The 23514-nt window shown below is 41.9% G+C and overlaps 1 long non-coding RNA gene and 1 pseudogene across 3 annotated transcripts in view; one reads left to right on the top strand and one right to left on the bottom strand.

The window, feature by feature from the left end:
* Positions 1-23514, top strand: part of LOC140614293 (uncharacterized) — a 210182-nt gene that overhangs the window by 107449 nt on the left and 79219 nt on the right. The gene's annotated exons all lie outside the window — the stretch shown is intronic.
* Positions 1283-23328, bottom strand: LOC140613737 (lysophosphatidylserine lipase ABHD12 pseudogene; annotated as a pseudogene).

The following is a 23514-nucleotide window of genomic DNA, read 5'->3' as shown; positions in this document are numbered from 1 at the left end:
TATATGGTTTCACTCATATGGGGAATATAAAAAATAGTTAAAGGGATTATAGGGGAAAGAAGAGAATATGAGTGGGAAAAATCAGAGAGGGTGACAAAACATGAGAGACTCCTAACTCCAGGAAACGAACAAGGGGTGGTGGAAGGGGAGGTGGGCAGGGGGATGGGGTGACCGGGTGATGGGCACTGAGGGGGGCACTTGATGGGATGAGCACAGGGTGTTATACTATATGTTGGCAAATCGAACTCCAATAAAAAAAATACAAAAAAAACCCCTCAACAAACAAACAACAACAACAATCCTCCTGGGCTGCACCTCGGCCCTCTTAGTCATTTCTGGGGGCAGGACCCAGGTGTAACTATTTTGTAGAACTCCCCAGAGCATTTCAATGCCTATGAAAAGCTAGACACCACTGATTTAGAGTCAAAGAGTCTTGTTTCAACTGTGTGACTTAAAGCAACTTTTAGGCAACCAATGAATCACTAAATTCTACCTCTGAAACTAATAATATGCTGTATCTTAATAATAAATAATTTAAAAAATTCATCAATTAAATAGCATGCATTGAGTGTGTTGTGTTTCTATCTGTGGGTTTGGTGCTCAGAGGACACAAAAGATCCATAAAACACTGTCTCTCTTCTTAAGGATTGTTTCCTATAGGCTGACTGGCATGAAATCATATGGATATGTCTACTCTGGGATGACCAGGCTGTAGGAAGATCTGAGAAAAACCACCGGAATGGAATGTTTTAGCCCAGTTGAAACACAAACAGACTACATGGTTCTTTTTTTTTTTTGACCACCACCACAATTTTATTCTTAAATAAATGCTCAGTCCAAGGCCAGGTTAGGTGGACAGGTGGGGAGAAAGCAGAGGAAGGGCAGGTCGTGGACCCATCCCCCACTGTGAGGCCCCGGGGAACAAAGGGTGCTGGGGGGAGGGCTGGGACCGCCGCCATCTCACGCAGCATGGTCCCCAGACCCCACACCCCCGCCCCAGGACCCCTGGGCCCAGCTCAGCCGGTGTGGGGTCCAGCAGCGGGGGGCCGGCCTGCATGGTCACCGTCTGCCCGACAAGAGCTCAGGTTCAGGGGCAATAAGAGGGATGGGATCACACGCCAACAACCTGTGCCTTCCACGGACAGCCACGCTCCCAGCTGCCCAGGGTGGAGCATCCAGGACGCCGTGCGGCCACAGCAGACCGGGAGGCCAGAGGTCTTCATGCTCCTTCAGGCAGCAGGACTCAGCGCTGGCACCGGGCTCTGACTTCCCCAGGACCCCCTCAGTATCCTGGAGGCTCAGGGCTCTTGGAGATGTACTTGTGCCTGTAGCCAAGGTCTGAGTGAAAGGGGATAAACTGAACTTTGAAGTCTCGGAAGCTTCGAGATGGAGAGCGATGTTGTAGAGCTTTCTGCCAAGCTGGAAGGGCACGACCGGGTCGTCCTCCGAGGCAGGATAAGCAGGGAGCAGGAGATGTGCTTCACATTTTCATCATTTGCAAATTTAATTCCACTGCTTGTAACGGGGTCGAGGAAGAACCAGTCAAACCCAGGGAAGTATCGATATCTCACTGAGAATGGATGACTCTTGGCTTCCTCACGGATGTCAGTGAATGGAGATTCCAATATAAGGGCATCTGGAGGTGTCTCTCGCTCACAGAGGCCCGCACCAGATTTGTCGCCACCCCAGTGCCTAGGGAATGACCCCAAATATACACAGGGTTGTCTCCACTTCAGGCTTTGATCCAGTCAAAAACATGGAGTGTGCATCATAGGTCATGCCTCGCTCTAATGGGGTTCCTACTGAGTCACCCCAAACTCTGTAGTCAAAGGTGACCACGTGGTAACCAAGGGAACTCAGCACCTTATAAAGCTCCACCGGATGGTCGCCTCCTCTGGTGCCTGCATTCCCATGGAGGTACAGGATGATAGGGTGGCTGGAAGCCAAGGCATCCTCATGCCACATCTGGTCCTTTCCTTGGGCGTCCTTCCACCAGACCGCAGGGCCAGTGTGCCAGACTCCAAGGGTCACATCTTCCTCTGGCTGAAGGTAGTAATTACACGTGTGATTCAAACCTTGATCCTGCGGTTTTTTCAAGTCAATAAAATAGGGAACCCTCACAAAATTCAAGAAAATCAGTTTGGCCTGTATCCCAGGACACAGTTTGATGAGAAATGGAATGGCAACATACAACCCCAGAACACAGAGAAGTATCTTCTTCATTCGGAACCACAGGCCCTTTCGCTGCTCCTTGTTGTGCCCAAGATCGCGAATCCGAGAAACCACCAAGGAGCCGACACCGATGCAAACACACGAGGGTTTATTGACAAGCTCAAGCTTGGGTCCAAGTACACCCGACACAGCGGAGCAGGGACTTGGACCGACTACATGGTTCTGAAAGAGCTGAAAGATTTGTTGAGTTTTTACTTATGTGTCAACAGGACACATAAGAGGTTCAGCACTGCTTCCCAGTTGACCACACTCTTTTGTGCTGTGCTTCTTTTTGCTGTTTGGCCTGGAAAATACTCCTAGTTCCTGAAGTCTTTAGTTCTTTAGTGACTATCTCAGTGTCACTCCTTTACTAGATGTGACCTAAAAACAAGCTATGCCTCTCTCTAAGTCTCTAAGTGAGGGTAACTATGGTTCTTGCCCCAGCATACATGAAGCACTTCCCTAGTTTAGGATATGTAGTAAATACCCACTGAGTATCAGGTATGTGTGGAAGGTGCCTCCTCATCTTCAAGGAGCAATTTGAGCATCATCTTCACCCCCTGCTCAGCTATATTTGGTCATTTTCCCTCTGGACTCCTGTAGCATTTTCACTTCTTTTTCTTATTGCACATCTCATATTTTACTATGATTTGTTTAATTAACTCCTGAACTAACTCTCCTAGATCATGAGAATCCTATTTTATATTTTACTGTAATCACAGCCTATTATAAAAGTACCTGGCACATAGTAGGCATTCATAGACTATAGTTGATTAAGTAATTACAACCAGTTGCTTTTTGACTGGGGACAAGGTATATAGGGAAATAAGAGAGAGGAAAAGATGGAGTTAAATTATAGGACACTGGCAAGGGAGATATTTAAACATTTCATGATATTCAGTTGGCTGGCTGGGAATTGATGAGTAGAAAATATGTGACGTGATTTGACCCAGTGGAAATTGGGCAGGTTAATGAAGTTCTATTTGGGGAGGCTGGGATTCTTGAGAATTCTCAAAGCCTGTCTCTACCATCAGCTGTAGCATTATTTTGGTTCTGCCTATAAGTTGCTATTAGTGCCTGGCTCTAACCAGGGCAGAACCCAATATCCTCCCAAATGCCATCCTCTGCAAACACCAAAAGTGTTTTCTCAGACTAAATCCCTGAATTTCTCTCAATCCGCTGTGGTGAATTTGTAATTATTTTTCTTGAGCATCCTTTTAAGACTCAATTTTGAAAAAGCTCCAAAGCACCATAATTACATGTGCAGAGGAAATCTTTATTTTGGAGATTATTCACCTATGATCTGAATCTTTAAAAATTGCTTGGTTTACGTGAAGTTTATGATATGCGTTGGGGATTTTTCTCTTTCATGATGGAGATGGTTCAGCCATCTACTCAAGGTGAGTTTGCTTTAAATATCATTGTTTAGAAGCTGAATTGGTTCAGGAAATCCCTAGACTCAATACAAATGTTCTGCTCAGAACCCTAAAGGGCAGAGCTGGGGAACTGAGCCTTGCCCAAAATCCTGGGAAGTTATCCACTTGGATGACAGATTGGAGGTAGTGAAACATTTTGAAACAATGTTTAAATAAGGATTTTTAAAGAACTGTGGTGTGAATCACACTAATTACAACACAGTCCATCTCAGAGGTGAGTTGACAAATTTATATATGTTATTAGTGAGATAAAGGGTAGGGGGCAATTTTGTTCCTCGTTAACTAAGAAATGGTGCCAGGGTTAGCTAGCTAGATTCTGTTTCCTTATGCTGGCATCTCTCTAAGGTTAACATTTATTTAAACATATAGTACTTCACTGGATCCTCATGACTGTCCTGTGAGGTTAGATCGCCATCCCATTTCAGAGATGTTGAAACCCAGATTTAAAGAAGCTAAGTAACTGGCTCCTGATCACATAATTGTATGTGACTTGATGGTTAGTTTTATGTGCCAACTGGACTAAACTACTGTCCCCATTTATTTATTCAATCAAATCTAGGTGTTGCTACGAAGATGTTGTTACATAATGTTGCTATAAAACAACATTTGTAGATGTAATTAATGTCCATAATCAGTTGACTTATTTAAACCTGGATTTACCTGGTTCTACCAGTTGAAAGCCTTTAGAACAGTCTTTCCAGGGGCACCTGAGTGGCTCAGTGGTTGAGCATCTGCCTTGGGCTCAGGTCATGATCCTGGGGTCCTGGGATTGAGTCTCATGTCAGGCTCCCCACAGGGAGCCTGCTTCTCCCTCTGCCTATGTCTCTGCCTCTCTCTCTGTTTCTCTCATGAATAAATAAATAAGATCTAAAAAAAAAAAGTCTTCCCAGAAGAAGAAATTCTGCCTGCAGACTGCTTCAGCTCATGTTTGAGGATGTAGCCTCCCTCTCCTATGACCTTATCTGTGAATTTTAGACATTCCTGGCTGTTCCCAACAATTTTATGAGCATTAAATCACTTAGTATACATTTTCTACTGGTTCTGTTTCTCAGGTTGAATCCTGGCCATTGCAGTGACGACCAAGAGGTAACTTCTTAAATTATGAAAGCTACATCTTACATTTGTCTTGAGCTTTATAGTTTTAAAATGCCCTCACATAAATGATCTTTATTAAATCCTGGGTCTGTGAGTAGGTAAGTCAGTCATCATCCTTGCCTCACCACCAGTATCACCATCCTCACCATCATTGTTGCTGTTTTACAGCTGAGAAAAAGGGTTATGCAGCCAAAGGGCCAGTCTGGGGCTAAGAACCAGTTCTTCTAACCCCAAATATGTTTAACATTAGCATCTACCTGTGCAAAACTTTAGATACCTTATCCTCTGGGTTCCTGGGTGTCTTCTGATGGTCATTTCCTCCGTTGTAGCCTATAATCATCACACACCTTTCCAGCGACCACACCCACAGAAAACTCTGGAGATTGTCATCATCAGTAACAGCAGCATTTCTAAAATCTATATTTTAAACATCCATTAAAAAAAACGCATCCATCCAAAACCAAAGAAACCTCTAGGCATGACCTCTTCCTGTGGATTTTTCTATCAAAATTCTGATCATTTCGGAACCCTATCTATAGTGGTGAGTAGTTGTGTTCATGGTTAAGTGTATCCTAACTATGGTTCTTTATAAAGGATTTTTTTTAATTTAGTAAAACCAAGATTCATTTTTATTCAATGAATGTCAGTCTCACCACCAAGATTCCAATGTGGGTATCTCCTATTTCTAACATGATGTTTAATAGTCTTGAATGATTAAAATGAGGTCACATAAAGTATTTCCACATGATTTTATGTATGTGTATACATGTGTCTGTGTATGTATTATATAACACATTAAGTAGAGAATATGTTTGATTCTAACTCCTTAAAAAATTTATCAAACCACAGAAGAATAATCTGGGACTCAATATCTTGATATTTCTCTTAAGGATGATGAGGAAAATAACCAGCTAACAATGGTGAGTTATAGAATATTGATGAACCAACATGGCCCTTTATTCAGTTGTTGAAGAAATGCATTGGACTGTTTAAACAGCCTCGTCTCCAGGCACAGTTACAAATCAGGGAAGGATGATTTGTAATATCATGGTGGAAGACTTTATTTCCTGTAGAAAAGTGACTCCATCAAGATGGCAGCACAGGTCCTTCCTGACTTTTGTCCCTTTCATGAGAAGCCTAACTAGCAACAATCCATAGGCAAGATGTCATTGTGAAAATCCCTGAAGCCCCTGGATCACAGAGACTGAGAAGGACTGCCTTCAGAGGGTAAGAGGGGCATTCATCCTCTGACTACATTGCCTGTCTTTCAGGATAGCATGGCAACACACCAAGAGGGCCTCTCTAGACCTGTGGTTTTGGGAAAAAGAGAACCTAAGTGGACATCCAGCAACCCCAGCATTGTGAGAAGCTCCTGGGAAAATCCACTCGGGTCTTGAGCAGATGGTGCAGGACTGTCTCTGTCAGAGTGAACCTATAAAGTCTGACCTGTGGTTTTGGGAAAAAGAGAACCTAAGTGGACATCCAGCAACCCCAGCATTGTGAGAAGCTCCTGGGAAAATCCACTCGGGTCTTGCCTCATGGGGATCACTGAGAGAGTCTGCAGGATCACAGGGGTAATCGGGACCACTAGGGACCAGATAGAGATGGAGGAGGCTGGGGCTTACAATGCCAAAATCTTCGCAGACAGCATTCCTGTTTGCCATGGCATCTGAGCAGAGATCCTATCCAGTGGCTCTGGCCATCTGCAGAGCTGAACTGGTAGCCCTGTCTGGTCAGGGAACTTGTTTGGTAGTTCTGCCTGACTTGGGTCCCCATCAATGAACCCTGCTATCTAAGGAATCTGTTCCATAGACCCACCTGGGCAGGGAACCAGATTCATAACCCCACCCAACTACTGAATGTAGACTTTAGTACCAACTGACCTGGAATGCTGGCCAGAGAACCTGGGCAGCCATAGAGCTCATCCCATAATTCCATTTGGGTGAAGAGCCAAGCAAGCACCCCTGTCTAACTGTTGAACATAGTCTCTGGCCACACATGTGAGCACAGCCTATCATACTGCCTGGCCATAGAACCCAGCCTACAGCCTGCCTTGCAACAGAACCTAGTCTATGGCCTTGCCTGAACACAGCCTTGCCTCACTGGGATGGGCAGCCCATGCAGTGACAACTCAATCATGTAGCAAAATCTCTAGTCCCATCTAATTGTAGGCTACAGCTAGAGGCACCTCTCGACGAAGGAGCCTGGACAGCAACCTTGCCCAAGAGCAGAGTGTAGATATGGGTCTATATGATCACAAAGCCCAGCCTGTGGCCCCAACCAACTTCGGGGCACACTGTATGGTTCTACCTGATTGTAGAACACAGCCAGAGGCCCTGTCCAACCATGAAGCCCTGTTTTTAGCTCTGTCTGAACATGGAATCCAGCCAGTAGTACCGTCCAGTTGGGGAGCACAGCCTAAGACCACACCTGACCAGAAGTGATATGGACCCCAGCCCATGGGCTTGCCTAACCACATAGTCCAACCTCGTTGCACCACTCTGCTAGAGAAACACCCTGTGACCTTGCCTGACCAGAGGTGATTGCAGAACCCTGCTGGTGGCCCCACCTGACTGTGGAGCCTAGTTAGCAGCACCCCAGCTAACCTTGGAGCACAGGCAGTGGCCTCAGCCAACTAGAAACCTTGACAGCAACCCCAGTCTGCCCACAGACACTACCAACTGACCTGTTCAGGACAAACTGAACAGATGGTGCAGGACTGTCTCTGTCAGAGTGAACCTATAAAGTCTGGAAGAGGAAACTATTCATTCAAATGTACAGATACCAATACAAGGAATCAAGAATCACAAAGAATCAGGTAAATATGACACAACCAAAGGAAACTAATAAAGTTACAAAAACAGAAAACCCTAAAGAAATGGAGATATGTGAACTCTCTGGCAAAGAATTCAGAATAATCAGAATTCAGAGTGTAAATTGGTGCAGCCACCAAACAATATGGAGGTTCTTCAAAAAATTAAAAATAGAACTGCCATATGATCCAGCAATCCTACTTTTGGGTATATAACTGAAGAAAATGAAATCACTATCTCAAAGAGATACACCTGCACCTCTATGCTCATTGCCCCATTATTTACAATATTCAAGACATGGAAACAACCTAAATGTTCATTGTTGGTTACATAGGTAAAGACAATATGATGTATCACTTTTAGTCACAAATCATTTTACTGAAGCTGTTTGTCCTTTCCTTATTGTTTTGTATTTTTTAAATGAAACTACTCAATTGTTAAAAAGTAGAGACTTTACAGCAAATTTTTAATTTTTATTTGTTTTTTTCTTCTTTATCTTTGTGGGGTTCAATTGCTGGGTCTGTCAGGTAATGGCAGACTGAGCTTGGAATTGTCATGCAACTCTTCTGACACTCAGTGTTCCCATTAGTGAAAAGGGAACCATAAAACCTATCCACCCCTCTTGGGGATTAAATGGACTAACATATTTAGAATGATTTGGTGGAAGAGCTCAACCTTTTGCACTCTCATAAAGCCTAATGGACTTCTCGGAAAAATTATTTTAAATTCATAAAATAAAATATAGAATTACAAAGGAAGCCAATTATATTGCAGTTACCAAAAAAATTTTAAAGCAAGTTTATGTTGGAATACAATATGTATTTCTTTGTTAATATATTAAGAATTAAAAGATCAAGCCAAGGGTCTGTAAGTATTATAATTTTGAAGTAGTGAAGCACATGAACGATATTTTAATTTATCTGACAAATTAAAACATGAAAATATCTGTAATTTCTGTTGTTGACAAAGCCATATTGTGGGTTTGCAGCCATTTATAAATGAAGAAAATGCTAGATATTAGTTAAGGAATAGTGAAAAAAAGGTGACTTTTATTTCTTCCAAGTTCAAGGATCTCTGAATCTCTTGTCTAGCAAGAAGCAGACACTTGAGAGAGGTTAGTTCCCTTCCTTCTAATTTCTTGTTTCTGATGCCTGTCCTGACAAGTACATCCTCAGGTTTTCTTCCTTTTTTTACTTCCTAATGAAATATGACTATAGGAAAAGGTCTGATGTCAGGCATTTGGCCCATGGAGCATCTAGATACGTTTATATTTTCTTGATTTCTTTCTTTTTTTAAAAGATTTTATTTATTTATTCATGAGACACACACACACACACACACACACACACAGAGACAGAGAGAGAGAGAGAGAGAGAGAGAATGGCAGAGAGAGAAGCAGGCTCCATGCAGGGAGCCTGATGTGGGTCTCGATCCTGGAACTCCAGATCACACCCTGAGCCGAAGGCAGATACTCGACCACTGAGCCACCCAGGCACCCCCCCCCCTTGATTTATTTCTTAAGATCATTTCTTATTGTGGCAGAAATTGAAGGAATTTCGGCTTAGGGATAAGGTGGACCTCCCCAGCTCCCAGGAAGAAATGACATTGTAAAGAGAGCAGATAACATACTTAAACCTCAGACTGGCACCAAGGATCGGCTGTGGACTTGACTTCAATTACTACTCTAGGTGATCAGTCTTTCCTCTCAGGCGTCAGGGTCTGGAGACTCAGAGAAATGGGACCTTCTCTTTTTGCCTTGGTTCCCACCCTGTTCCTGGCATTCTAGAGTGAAAGCCCATGATGTGTCTTTCCCCAACTCTGTGTCCAGTGATGTCACATTGGTAACTTGAAATCAGCAGGGTGGGAGTCTTTACAGCATAGAAATCAGCAAATACTACAGGGTAGGGCTTCTTTCCTCCCATTCAGTGTTTCCTGGAAAGCCTGTTGTTAAACATTTGTCAGCATATCCCTGTCTGTACCTATCCCTTCCTGCCTGGTGATTCTGCTCTGACAAAATTAGTCATTCTTTTCCAAAACCTAAAAGAAGAGCGTCACTTCCCTACTTGAGCGAGTAAGAATGTTTTGTGAGATGACTTTCCTTGTTCATGTTTTTTTTTTTTTTTTTTAAATTTTGTTCATGGTTTTATAAACATTCAGGCTAAACAAGAAAAAACAACTTGTGAGAAGATATCACACAAAATATAAGTGATTTAGGATACTTGCATCTGACAGGGGAGTCAAGCAGGGGTTAGCAAACTTTCTCTTAAAGGGCCAGAGACTAAATATTTGAGGCTTTACAGGCCAAGAGGAAACATAGAAGCTGTTATGTATGTACTTATGTAACCATTTAAATGTAACTGCATTGGCTGAAATTTTCAGCCAACTGGGGGTGGGGGTGTGGGGTGAAGGGAAAGGCAAGGTGGTCAGGTTGGAGGCTGACAGATGAAGTAATGAGGACTAGGACTAGGGTGGTATCAGTGGGAGGAAGGAAGAGGGAGGAAGAGGTTTGAAGGAATGTAACTATCTAGTTAGATGTATAGATAGCGGATAAATGAAAAGATGAATCAAATGTGATCTAGGGGGCTGGCTGAAGTTTGTAACTCGGGACTCACAAACATATTAGGAGATCGAAAGCTCTGAGAAATGCTGCAGTAAATGAGGCTGTCTTTGTTCAGCCCAACGTTTCCCAAAGTTATTTACCAAGTTCTTTATTTATGCCGTCAGTGAAGTCATGTATCATGGAAGGTACTGGATTTCACCAATTTGATCTGTAGCTGTATTGCAGAATGCAATGTCTCATTAGGAGATGAGGAACCAACCATACCACTTATTTTAAAGAGATAATTTAACTTAGGGAATTGAATTGCTAAACAGGCATTTGGAGAACTGTAACTGGAGAAAGTTGTAGTAACTGCAGGTACCATCTACCACCCTTGGGCAGGAGGAGCAGAGAGAAGAGGTTGGGGTTAGTAAAACCTAGAAGCTGGGATTAGACGTGGAAAAAAGATACCAGGACCTACTGCTGCTGCTGGGGTGGCGAGCCATTGCTCAGGTGACTGGTAGCACAGGAAGCAAGCAGCAAGGAGCAAATCCTTTCTTCCTCCTCCAGGGTTGCTGTCTCTCTTTCACACCCTTTATTGGCAGATCCTAACAGGAAGCCAGATGGCAGAGGAGAATTTATCTGTGGAGTCCAGCCTCAGAATTATAAACCAGGAAACAGAAGGGTGGGTGGCGTTGAGAGACAGTAGCTTAATAACCAGCCCAGATCCTAACCCATGTGCATGGTTAGTTTCCAAGCAATCTGGGTCTGGATGGCAGCAGAAGTCTTTCCCTCCACCCAAAGGCTAGAATAGCCACAGGTATCTTTTTGAGGCTCTCCTTTTTTCTTAGACAGCAGAAGCTATTCATTAGAGAAGAGAAAATCCTGGTTTTAATTACATTTCTCTTATAATTCAGAAGGGTTCAAATAAAGAGAGAAAAAAAAGATTTCAACAAAGTAAAATGATTTGGCAACTTGTTCTAAAGGGTTTTTCAGCATCCCTATATTCAACTGTTTCTAATCCTGTGATTATGTGCTTCAGTTTTCCATCCTAAGTACCAAGGATGAAGATGGTGCTTAGTGGACAGTTTAGGGATGACAGGGCTCTATGTAGAAACAAGATGCACAGGGAACAAAAGGAAAGAGGCACCCTGTTCTCCCAAAGTTCTGCTTTTCTGTGATGTACAGAGTGGGGCACCTTTCTGGAAGAAAGATGACGCTGAAATTGAAGCATCTGGAGTATATTCTCTCTTTTTTTAAAAGATTTTATTTACTTATTCATGAGAGACACCAAGGGAAAGAGAGGCAGAGACATAGGCAGAGGGAGAAGCAGGCTCCATGCAGGGAGCCTGATGCAGGACTCGATCCTGGGACCCCAAGATCCTGGGACCCCTGAGGCGAAGGCAGGCACTAAACCGCTGAGCCACCCAGGCGTCCCTGGAGTATTCTCTATAGATGTACCGGTGGTTGCTGTGGAATTTCTTGCAGATGTAAACTGCTCTGGTGTGGATGTCTGGCTTAGGGCAATGTGCATAGTTTGAAGAAAGGAGATAGTTGGCTTCAAAGCCATGCCAGTCACTTACCAGTTGCATGGCACCAAGATAGTCAATTCACTTTATTATTGATAATAACTATACGTGTCCTGCTCTCTTTTTTGGCTTACCCTAAGGATCTAAAGCCATGGTGGCTAAAAATGAAAACATAGAACAAAGAGTAAAATGAAATAAAAACACAAGGACTCAATAATGATGAGATGTGTGACTATTTCAGTTTACTTGGTCCTTGTCTCTAGAAGAGATACATATATGAAAGAGATATCTTCCCCAACAATTTCTTTCTGTCATAGAGAAGTTGTAATGTGTACTTTTCTGGGCTTATGTTGCTCATGGATTTCCATACAAATATTTGTCTCTTGTGTTATTATCGAAAAAGCTCCTAATGTGTAAGTAAAAACAAACCCAGGAAAAATATCTGTGTGTCAGTTTTCTGTGTTTATTGTTTTAGGTTTTTCTTGGGGCCAAAATGGAGTAGATGTTTCTGAAATTGTAGTTTGAATCTAGGAGTCAGCAGTTGCTACTATTACTACTACTACTACTTATTATTATTATTATTATTATTATTAATTATTACAGTTGTAGCAGTGGTAGAAGGATTTATTGAGTGGTTACTGTATGCCAGACACTTTTTAAAGCACCTGTACTGTGTTACCTCCTTAAAATAACCCTGTGAGGTAGACATTGGTCTCACTTTCATTTAATGTTAGGAAACTGAGGCATAAAGAGGGAACTTTAGGGGAACTTGCCTGAGGTTACAGAATAGAGCTGAGACTTAAACCCATATAAACTAGTTACCAAGTGGGAACTTTTAGCTACTCTCCCATATTCAAGAAACACTTTCACACATTATATAAATCAAAGTAGCTTCTTAATTGCTTTTATTTGTTCACATGGGGATATCATTTATTGGATATTTACAAGGTGTTAGATCAGATTCTAAGCATTTTCTGTGTGAATTCTTATTTAAACCTTATGGTGTTTTATCATCAACATCCTATTTATCAGACAAAAAAACGAAAGTTCAGAAAATTTAAGCATTTTACTCAATCGAGTTCACGCTTTTAGTAATTGTTGAAGCTGAGTTCAGGTCCATATGACTCACAACCCCACATTTTAGTGCAGTACATTGCATAACTCTTTGCTTATTAACCATATTTTTTTTTCTATTTTTCATAGAGCCATTCTTAAATTTCCCTGAACATGAGTGTAAAACTTATAACAATGGGAAAGCTGAAATAAAGCTAAATGAAGATCAGAAATCATGTAGTGTCAGGATTATACCAGAAAACTAGGTAATTATACCAGAAAACTAGGATAAGAGGTAATGAAATAGGGTTTAATGCTCAGGCTTTGAATTTCATAAAAGACAAGGTAAACAAACAAAAGGCAAACAAGGCAAAAAAGCCAAAAAATCCAGTTCATCTAGTTTGTATGGTTCTTGTGTCCAATAAAAAGAAGTAGACCAGTAATGCAGAAAACACACTTTCCCTAGCACTCAAAGTCCAGAGAAATTTTTTGAAAGTCTTGTATTTGGACACTAGTCATGTTTGGGAGGGAGCTTCTATGATACACAGCATGGTGTAAATGAATACTTGGTGAAGGATACAGATTAGAATTTTATCCTATATGAAACAGAGGAGGTATTTCCAAGATTATCTGTAAAGGAAAATGTACTGTATTCGTTTCCGACACCTTTAGTAGAACTCACAGTCTAATGAGGAGGACACTTGATGGGATGAGCGCTGGGTGTTACACTTTATGTTGGCAAATTGAATTTAAATAAAAAAAATAGTAAAAAAAAAGAACTCACAGTCTAGTGTAACATGTCAATGAATGTCCTTAGATCTGTTGAATAACTACACGGGTAAATGTGTTCCCCAGTTTCATAGAAGGGAATGACTTTATTTATGTACAAAGAGCCAACTGTTTTCTTCTTGAAACCCTGAAACAAAAATTTAAAAACTAACTTAAAACTTGTTTAACTTCAATTTAACAATTTTGAACCATATTAGTTAAGGAGGATCTTAAGCTTGGTCAGCACCAAGACAAAAGAAACAAGGGAAGAAACCTTGGTCAAGAACCTGGTGGGTTCCAATGGCCTATGGTGCATTTATGGAGGCCTATGCACAATTAAGTCAGCAGAGCCCTACCTGTTAGTGTTATGCTGGAACACACAGACTGAAGCTACCTATAAATCACCCAGGAATGTGAAAAAAAAAAAAAAAAGACATGAGATAAAATTGGGAGACAAATCAGAATTACTGAGTCAGAGTGATAACCTTTCAAGGCTAGTGAGATAAAGATGCCCAGAACACCTCTTATATTCAAGTGACAACAGTACAACATTCTTGAACTTGAGATAGCAGTGCTTTTAGCAAACCATAATCTCACCTATTTATGCTAGTGACTGACATTCCTCATACTGTATCACTTGATTGTTAAAATTGCAAATATACAGATCAAGGATAAACTGAGAAGCTCATTGGATCATGGTCATGTATACAGATGCATCATGGCCAGGTTCTAGGGTTTTGCTCAAATCTGAAATCTGTATATATGAGTCTATTGCTCTGTCCATCCACCCAACCATCCAGCCACCAGCCACTCCTAATCTAAATAGAGTTATATCTTCTGCCTCAGGAATTAAACCTGGTTCAGTATTAAAGGAAATGAAAGCTAAATTAAATTTCTTTACTTCATAATAGTTAAAGCAATGCACTAGACATGACACAAAGCATAAGTAAACTATGCATTCATTTATAACTACAATTAACATTTATTAAAACATTCTTATGTGCCAGGACCTGTAGGAAGAGCTAGGCAGGGAATAAATATGAATAAGACATAGTCCTTGCTTTTTAGAATCCATAGTCTGGTAGAAAGTATTTGCATACATATCTACGACTTCATGTTCTATCTTCCTGTCTTTACTCACTCCACTCCTTCCTTTTTCTAAAATACAGGAACATTAAAACACTCCACTCCAAACATCTCTTGCCTCAGAGCCTTTGCACTTGCTGTTCTCTCTGCCCAGAATGTTCTTTCCCCAGATATATTCAGAGTTGACTGCCTTACTTCCTTTAGATCTCCCCCAGATGTCACAATTTCAGTGAGGTCTTCCTTGAGTATCCTATATAAAATAGCAATTCCCTCTCACGTGGGGAACTTTGTATCTACATAATTCTGAATGATTTTTCTCCCTCATTATGTATATATTTCTTTTTGTTTGTTTATTGTCTTTCTCCATCTAGATGCCAACTAGAATATATGTTCTGTGAAAGTAGTTTGTTTTACTCACTCCTCTATCTCTGTGTCTGGAAGAGAGCTTGACAAATAGTAGGTGTTCAATAAATATTGTTAAATAAATAATATGAAGAAGAAAAATAATGCTAATATATAAGCTAATATATAAGTGTTTCATATATACATATATGTGTATGTACACATATATGCTAATATATTTATATGTGCATATATGTATATATGTAAATATAAATGAATTGTGATAGCAACAGGGTAGGAATGACTATTCTGGAAAGGGAGATATGTCTTATGAATCCTTGAATAGAAAGGTATTTCTTTACTTTGATAAAAACAAAGTCCACTTATATGGGACAGCTAACTTTCATGAGAGATATAACCAACATTTCAGGGATCAAAGTGCTGGTTAGATATGATAAATGTCCATATGATGCCTGAAAATTTTCCATTACCCTTTGAATTTTTTTGTAGTCTGGGACCATCTGGAAACAAATGGGTTTGACCTCATTTCCAAAACTACTTGTGAAGCCTGTTCCTGTTAACCAGGAACTAAATCTTCACTTGTGGGCTATCTGTGCTTGATTCTGTGCTCCAATCCTTACAATTCTGACTGCTGATGGGACTCAAGAGAACACTGAGCATTTTCCTTGTCACAAAAGCCATCATTCACTAGAGAGTGGGAGCAGAGACGAACTCTAATATCCACTGGCATGGCTCAGTGCAACCCAGACTGCCAAAGAAAACAGGTGTTCAATGATTACTGGAATAAGTTTGAGGCAAGAATCCAAGCTGTGCATGAGCCCATGTGACCACTTTCCTTGTAGTGCTGTGGATGTCAGACAGGTAAATGAGGACTCTCAGGCAGCCAGAGTAGACCCTTTGGGGCAGCTTTTCATTTCTACATTCATTTAGCCAACAATTATTTATTGAGCATATGTGCCTTGTGCAAGGCTCAGAGTGTGACCCAGTCTTGATATAACCAGAGGTCTTCCTGGTAAGTTTGTGTGATCCTCTAAGGGTTTCAGGAAACTTTCTCTTAGAGGTTTTAATCAGAGAGCATCTTTTGCAGGAAGGAAAAGCCCATTTAAATAAGCTTTTGTGAAACAGAGGATAATAGAGGAGACATTTTCCAGAATGCAAATGCAGGAGATGGCAACCTAGCAGCTCACTGCATAGTTCCCTACAAAGTGCCGTGTTCTCTGGACACTACTTTTCTCTTTGCTGGGCTTGATTCCTCTAACACTCAGGGCCTCAGGCCAAAAAAAAGGCCATTTCAGACCCTGCTGAATGGTGCTGTTCAGGAGTACTACTCAACAGAGACTGCTCGCAGGCCTGTGTGTTCCATTCCAAACTCCTGGGAGAACCTGATTGGCTCAGCTCATATCTAGAGTCCTTTCCCATCCATCAGATATAACCAGGGAGCAAAGTTTTGTAGCCCACTGCACACTCAGTAGGACTGTGGGAAGTGACTCTGACTGGAGGTAGAATAAAGATATAGGGAGGGCATGCCTGGCATGGAATTAAAAATTTAATTCACAGAATCAGAGAGTAGAATGGTGATTACCAGGGGCTTCCAGGGGAGTGGGGGTAATGGTGGGATGTTGGCCAAAGGATGCAAACTTCCAGTTATAAGGTGATTAAGTTCAGGAATCTGATGCAAGGCATAGTGACTATAGTAACACTGTACCATATACTTGAAATTTGCTAAAAGAGTAAATTTTAAGTGTTCTCAATACACACACACACACGCACACACACAGATGGTTAACTATGTGAAGTGACTGATGCATTAATTAGCTTAATTGTGGTGATCATTTCACAGCATTTATGTATATCAAATCATCACATTGTACACTTAAAATATATACACTTTTTATTTGTCCATTATACTTCAATAAAGATGGGGGAGAAAAAAAAGGGGAGTTCTATTCATCTTAGAGTATCCAGCTTCTAGCACAGGGCCTGGCCATGTAGGAGCTTCTCAGTAATTGGCCATTAAGTACATATTATGTCTGCATTTTGATGTCCTTGACTCAAAGGCTTACTTTTTTTGGTGAAGAAATTGATAATATTTATTTTTTCTAATTGTGAAACAATAAAAAATGAATATTCATAATCTCACATTTTGGTATATTCATAAATCTGTCATTTTGAAAGGATAAAATTGCAATTTATAAATGTATTTTTACATACATATATATATAAAGTGAACATTTTCCTACACCAATAATTATTTTTCAAACATTGGTTTTTAATGTCTACAAAATATTTGATTTACATAATAAAACTTATTTATCTGTTATTGGACTTGTAGGCTATTTTCAGGTTTCAGTATCATAAATATTTCCTTATGAGAATCTCCTTACACGTGAAACTTTGTGCTTTCCTGTAGGTACATTTCCCAGAGTGGAATTATGAGATCAAAGGGCATGCACACTAGGGTGCATTGATAATTATTGCCAAATACCTCTAGAGAGGGCAAATTAATGTACTTGACACCAGTTGTGTATGATCATGCCTATTTCCCTGTGTTCTCAACCCCAGATGGAATTATAATCTAAGAAGATGTCAGTTTGATCCATGACTCCACTTACTCAGAATGGGGCAGAGACCATGGCTTGCCCCGGGAGCAATGCCACTGGCTGATGGCATGAGGGCTATGGCAGGGCAGAGATGAAAACAATACAGGTCATGCTCTCAAGCACTTAAAGTCCTTTGCGGCTAGAAGCATTTTATAAACACCTCATTTAAAAGCAAAGGAAGAATAAAATATTCGTAGTAGAGAGCCAGCAGGAAGACAGGCACTGGCTGTTTATCTGTAGGAGGCCTTGGACATGGGAGATTTCTCAAGGTGCTGTTGCCAGGAAGACAAGACAGGCCTTTACAGATGCTCCAGCCTGGTATGATGTTAATGGCAAGAGGCAGGAGCCCTGTTTGTCATCCAGTGTCTAGAGTGACAGACAAGAACTAGGATAATTGGGAGCCCACTTGGCCAAGCAGGGCCATAGATGGTGGGGCTCCTGATGCTGCTTAGAAGCCATGGGAAGTGGGGCACCTGGGTTGCTCAGTCGGTTAAGCATCTGCCTTTGGCTCAGGTCATGATTTCAGGGTCCTGGGATTGAGCCTTGCATTGGGCTCCCTGCTCAGTGGCCAATCTGCTTCTCCTGCTCCCTCTCCATCTGCCTCTGTGATCTCTCTCACTCTCAATGTTTGGTTGTAGTTACTAAAATGAATTTTTAAACCCAAGAAATAGACACCCTGGCCCAAACCAGACTCTCCACATACCTCTGCTCTCCCTGGCCCCTTTGCTGAAGTCCCAGATTTGTGTTGATCGCTCTCTTCTCTCCTTTTTAAGGACACAGGGCTCTTTTGAACTATGTGCTGTCCTTCACTTGAGCACCAACCCCTCCCAAGTTATGAGAGGTCTGGTCTAGTTTTGGGGAGGTAGTCACCCCTAAGAGAAGTGGATGGGGCCAGCCACTGGCCCTGCACAGAATAGGAGATAAAGGGCACCTCTTGGTGTGGAAGTGCAGTCACTGTAGCACACTGAACCAAACACTTCTCACTGGGCAGGGAACTTATAAATGCCTGTGTTGGGCCAACACTGCCTATCTACCCTGACCCTTGTTAGCTACTTTCTGTCCTGCAGGTAAAACAGTGGTGAAAGAGACTCTTCTAGTCTAGTAGGGAATTGCCAGAGGAGAGACTGGGAGATTGAAGGGCAATAGCCAATGAGAGTGTGTCACTAATTCATACTTCCTTTTTTCCTTGGACCTGGGTGGATTTTTCTACATACTTGGAAGTCTCAGTGTGTTGCCATGAAACAAGATTCTGAGCTGTGAATAAGAGACAGCCTACAGACTTGCCTTGACTGCAGTGTGCAAAATGTGGAGATGTGTGTGTCCCTCCCCAAACCCCTCCTAGGTAAAAGGAGAAAGGGCCATTTACTGTGTGTCTGGAAAAGCAGACTGAAGTGGATGTTACTTGGCACTGTACCCAGACTCCCTTGGGTACCTACCACCATGTCTGTGCATCTATCCCCTAGGTTCAGTGGGGATTTCCTTCTCGATGGCCAACCCCTGAGACTGTTCTTTGGCAGACAGTGCTCTGCTCTAGGAGTTGCTTTGCTCAAGTGTTCAGAGTTGGAAGGGACTGTGAGTGTAGAGCTCCCTTCTAGCCCTGTAGCAGCTCTTAGTTGGTGACTGATGGATGCAGGAATATGAAGGTTCTGCTCCCTGAGCTCCAGTGGGGACAAACTCCGGGACATAACTCACATTCCAGAGCTTCCCTGTAGAGTCAGGCTAAGGCCACTCTTTGCATGTCTCTCCTTGAGATGGCATCTCATTTGACTTCCTCCTCCTTCCTGTCCTACTTCCCCCACTCCCTTGCTGGACTTTCCAGGAACATTTTTTCCCCCCATAAATCACTTGTCCGTGAATCCCCTAATTCTGTTTCTGAGGAAACTGATCTTAAATTGTCCTGCTCTCATATGCAGTTGACAAAAACTTTGTGAAGTAAATGTCATTATCCCTGTTTTACAGATGAGGAAACTGAGTCTCAAAAGGTGGTAATATGTCCAAAGCTAGTGGCTTGAATCTGGTTCTGTCTGACACCATGAACTCAATGCCATGGGAAATAATCAGCATTTAGATAAAGCTAGCTAATGAGCTCCTCAAAGACTCACATGTTTTCTCAAGGTCACATGGAGAGTCAGTCTTCTGAATTGAATCACAGGAATTGTGTAAATCTGAGAGGTTTCAGGCCTAAGGCAGAATTGACCTTCTAGATCTATGATACTTTTGTTGACCATCTCACTTCCTCCTTTATCTCCCCACATATGATGTCTATCAGGTGTCTGCCTGAAGAGTCTGCTTTCACCTGTGGCTTCTGTGTGAGCCAGTATGCTTGTTGAGGACCAGGACCATGTGCTATTTGTTGTGAAATCCCCAGAACCAATCATGGTACTTGGCAAATAAGAGGCATTTAAATGAATATACTTTCAATTAAAGAATCCAGCCACAGGGAAGTTTCCTTCATGAGAAGTCTACTCTGGAGAAATCAAATAAATCAAAATGAAGGGATTTTTCATTCCTTAAAAAGCATTGGTATATCTTGAGTTTCTTACTCTCTAGCACCTATATTATGGTTTAATGCAAAGACTTCAAGCCAGTGCTCTTTTGAGAGTGTTCCCTCTGAGGTTTCCTTTCCAGCAGCATTAACTAATTCTGTCAAGAGGTTTTTACCCTAGATACATTTTCTGATTATATACATATTTTAAGGGACCAGTGACATCAACTCTAATTCTGGGGAATTATGAATTTCTCTTAATATTCTAAACAGAAATCTTCCACTGAAATCAAGCCTAATCAGTATATTGGACAATAAACATGATGCATAGGATATGACTTAGCCAATTTTGGGGGTCAAATAATGGCATTATTGTTTTTTAAACTGTGAATCAATATTTAGAAGATCTTACGTTTTCCTGTCGATGCTGCTAGCACTTTTTCTCATTGTACTTTTATCAACCCTCCCCTCAGTGTACGAACCCAGGTAATAATTTGGATGGATATTATGGCCCATAGTTCCTGGAATTTTTCTTTTGAAAGGTATGTAGGTGGACTTTGTGATTATGTAAGCACAAAACTAATGGGATTGGCAGGATCCCCAGCTGAGAACAGGCAGGTGCCAGGCAATCTTCTCTCAGCCTTGCTCTGCTAATGCCTCCCTAGGTGTGGGCTGGTGCTAGGCTGCTTCTGCTATGCTGCAGAACAAGATCATTGCCCACTGTGCCCTGTCACATCTTAGCTCACAGCTGTAACTGAAAATATGGGCTCCAGCAGCCTTTAAAGTTACAATTACAGAAGGAGTTTGGATCTAGAATCAGAGCTTGAAAAATTGGGTTGGGGGGAATCCATGGTAATAAGTGGATTGAACTGGGTGCTTGTGTCATCACCTAAACTTTATAGAAAATAATACTTAGGAATATGTTTTAGTTACCTATTGCTGCATAACAAACCACCCCAGAACTGGATAGTAGAAAGTACCATGACTTTCTCATGGTTATGAATCTGGAATCTGGGCAGGGCACAGTAGGGATTTAATATCACTGTTTCACGTGAGTTTGCTGGGGCTTCTTCACTCACATGTCTAATACTTGATCATGGATGGTTCAAATGTCTAGGGTCCAGATGGTCTGGCTTGACTAGGACCATATGTTTGGCCTTGATTCTAGCTACTGGCTGCTTTCCTTCCTGTAGTTTTGGGGTCTCTCTCCATAATATGGCTTCCCCATGCAGTCTTTCCAGTAGGGTGGGAAGAATTCTTACATGAGAGCTTAAAACTTCCAAGAGTGCAAACACAGAAACTTCTGAAGGCTTGGGTTCAGAACAGGCACAGAATCAATCACACTGTATTCTTGCTAATGTCATAGGTTGGTCCAGATTCAAGAAAAGTGAACTCTACAAGAATGTGAATACTGGAGGCATAGTCTCCTAAAATCTACTGTAACAGACTACCACAGTATGCTTTGAGGAGCAGGGTGGACAGATATGGGGCACGCAGAATAGACAGAGGCTGCTATGGTATACAAAGTGTCTAAGAGGACCAGATATAATACAGCCACTCAGTTAAATTTGAATTTCAGGTAAGCAATCAATACTTTTTTTTTTCAAGTAAAAATGGAATTCCATGCAAGTCAGCATATCATTCAATATTTGGGACATACTCATACTACAATAGTTTGTTGCTTTCCTGAAATCCAAACTCAACTGAATATTCTGAATTTTTATTTGTTAAATCTGGCAACCCTTGTTGAGAGTCCTGTGAGCCCAGATCCTAGAAGATGTTTATTGGTCTAGTTACATGGTGGTTCGAGGCAATGGGACCAGGGCAGGGATGGAGCGGGCGGGGGCGGGGGGGAGGGCACATCTCTGAAGCTAGCAGAGAAGATTATGTTCGGAAGGGGACCTGGGCATTCAAGCAGGGTACCAAAGTGGCTGAGATTGGGATAAAAGAGACAGACAGAGAGGGAATCTCAACCCTTCATGACTGCTTTGAGAATTAAGAGTTTTTTCCAGGCTTTCCTGGAAAAAAGATAATAGTGCTACTTCATAGGGTTGTGGTGAGGATTAAATAGAGGGGTGCCTGGTACATAGTTAGCACGGAGAGCAGGAGAGGTGTCCTCACTATCAGAGCAACAATTACGGTAGAGATACCAGCGCAGGTATTGAAGCTGGCACAGACAGTGGGGAAGAGGCGCAAAGGGAGTTAACATTCCCAGAACGCATGCCCGGCTCTGTGCCTGATGCCTGCAATTCTCCATCTCTCTGAATCATAATAGCCTTTGCAGGGACAATAAATCAACTTTAGAGATTAGCAAATTAAGCTGGAGAAATTCATAAGTCTGCCTGAGTGGCAAAGTTAGGTCTTTCTGACATCAGGGTTTTTGTCTTCAAAAAGAAAGACAAGTTGACACAGTTCATTCAGACGGACCTGAATTCAGAGACCTCCTGTTAGTGTCCTGTTGCGAGTCTTTCCCACTGGCCTTGGCCTCTGTGCTGCCTTAACTCTGAGACTTCCTTACTCATTTGTAAGATGGGAGTAAAACCCACTTTGATCCTCCCAGAGCCTTACTGGAGAAGCACTTACTGTGGTGGGGGCTGTGAAGGAATTGGTAAACTCTAAGGTGCTCTGCAGATGTTGAAATTGTTTTATGAAGCCTAGCACATCAAGTGTCAATGGAATTTAATATGCTAATTCTGTATTCTGCTAATTGAGACCAAGGGTAGGATAAGGAAATGTTTCTCTCCTGAAGTCAATAAAGAAGGGCCTTGGTGAGGCAGGAAGAGGGAGAGAAGACTTTTTTCTCCTAGAACACTCTAGGACAAGGTTCGGAGGGTACAGCTTTCCCCGGGGGACTTACAGCAGGATTGAAGGGCAAAAGAGCATAGCAGGACAAGAGCACGACCAGTGCCCGTGCGGGTATATGGTTCTCCCCGTGGCTCATTGCTGCTAGGTGGCCTTGCAAGTAGTCCCTTACCTGAGGCATAGGGAGCTCTGATGCAGTGATTAGTGAAATGCCGATTTCCCGTTTCTTTCATTGTCTGCTAAAGACTTGGAACTTACTTGCAAGGCCACTATGAACTTTTAGACTTCCCCAGACAGTGGCAACTTAGAGATATGTGGAAATACTGTCATTATCTATTTTATGGGTGAGCATGATGTAAACAGTGACTGACAAAGCTTGAGTGAGCTGGGTCGTGCCTCTGGCTCGGGTTTCCTCTTTCTCTAATTCACTCTGGGTCTGAATTTCTATCCACCCAACACACTGGACGTGCAGCTGCATTCATTATTCTCACGGTGCTGCCCAAATCTGCCACATAAGGAACAAAAACGGTCTGCAACCGCAGACTCATTTTCCGGGCAGTAAATTATGATAACCTGACAAGAGAACGTTCTAGTTCTGACACACATTTTCCCAGTTTACCAAGGGTAACAGCATAACTGGTGGTATATGTGTATGTGTGTGTATTTGTGTTTATGTGTGATGGGGGTGGAGTGAATGTGTGGGCTTCTGAAAGGCATCTTGTGAACACCACAGT

This window comes from Canis lupus, chromosome 22 (genome assembly GCF_048164855.1).
Source record: "Canis lupus baileyi chromosome 22, mCanLup2.hap1, whole genome shotgun sequence".
NCBI classification, from domain to species: domain Eukaryota; kingdom Metazoa; phylum Chordata; class Mammalia; order Carnivora; family Canidae; genus Canis; species Canis lupus.
This window is presented reverse-complemented; position numbering and strand designations above follow the sequence as displayed.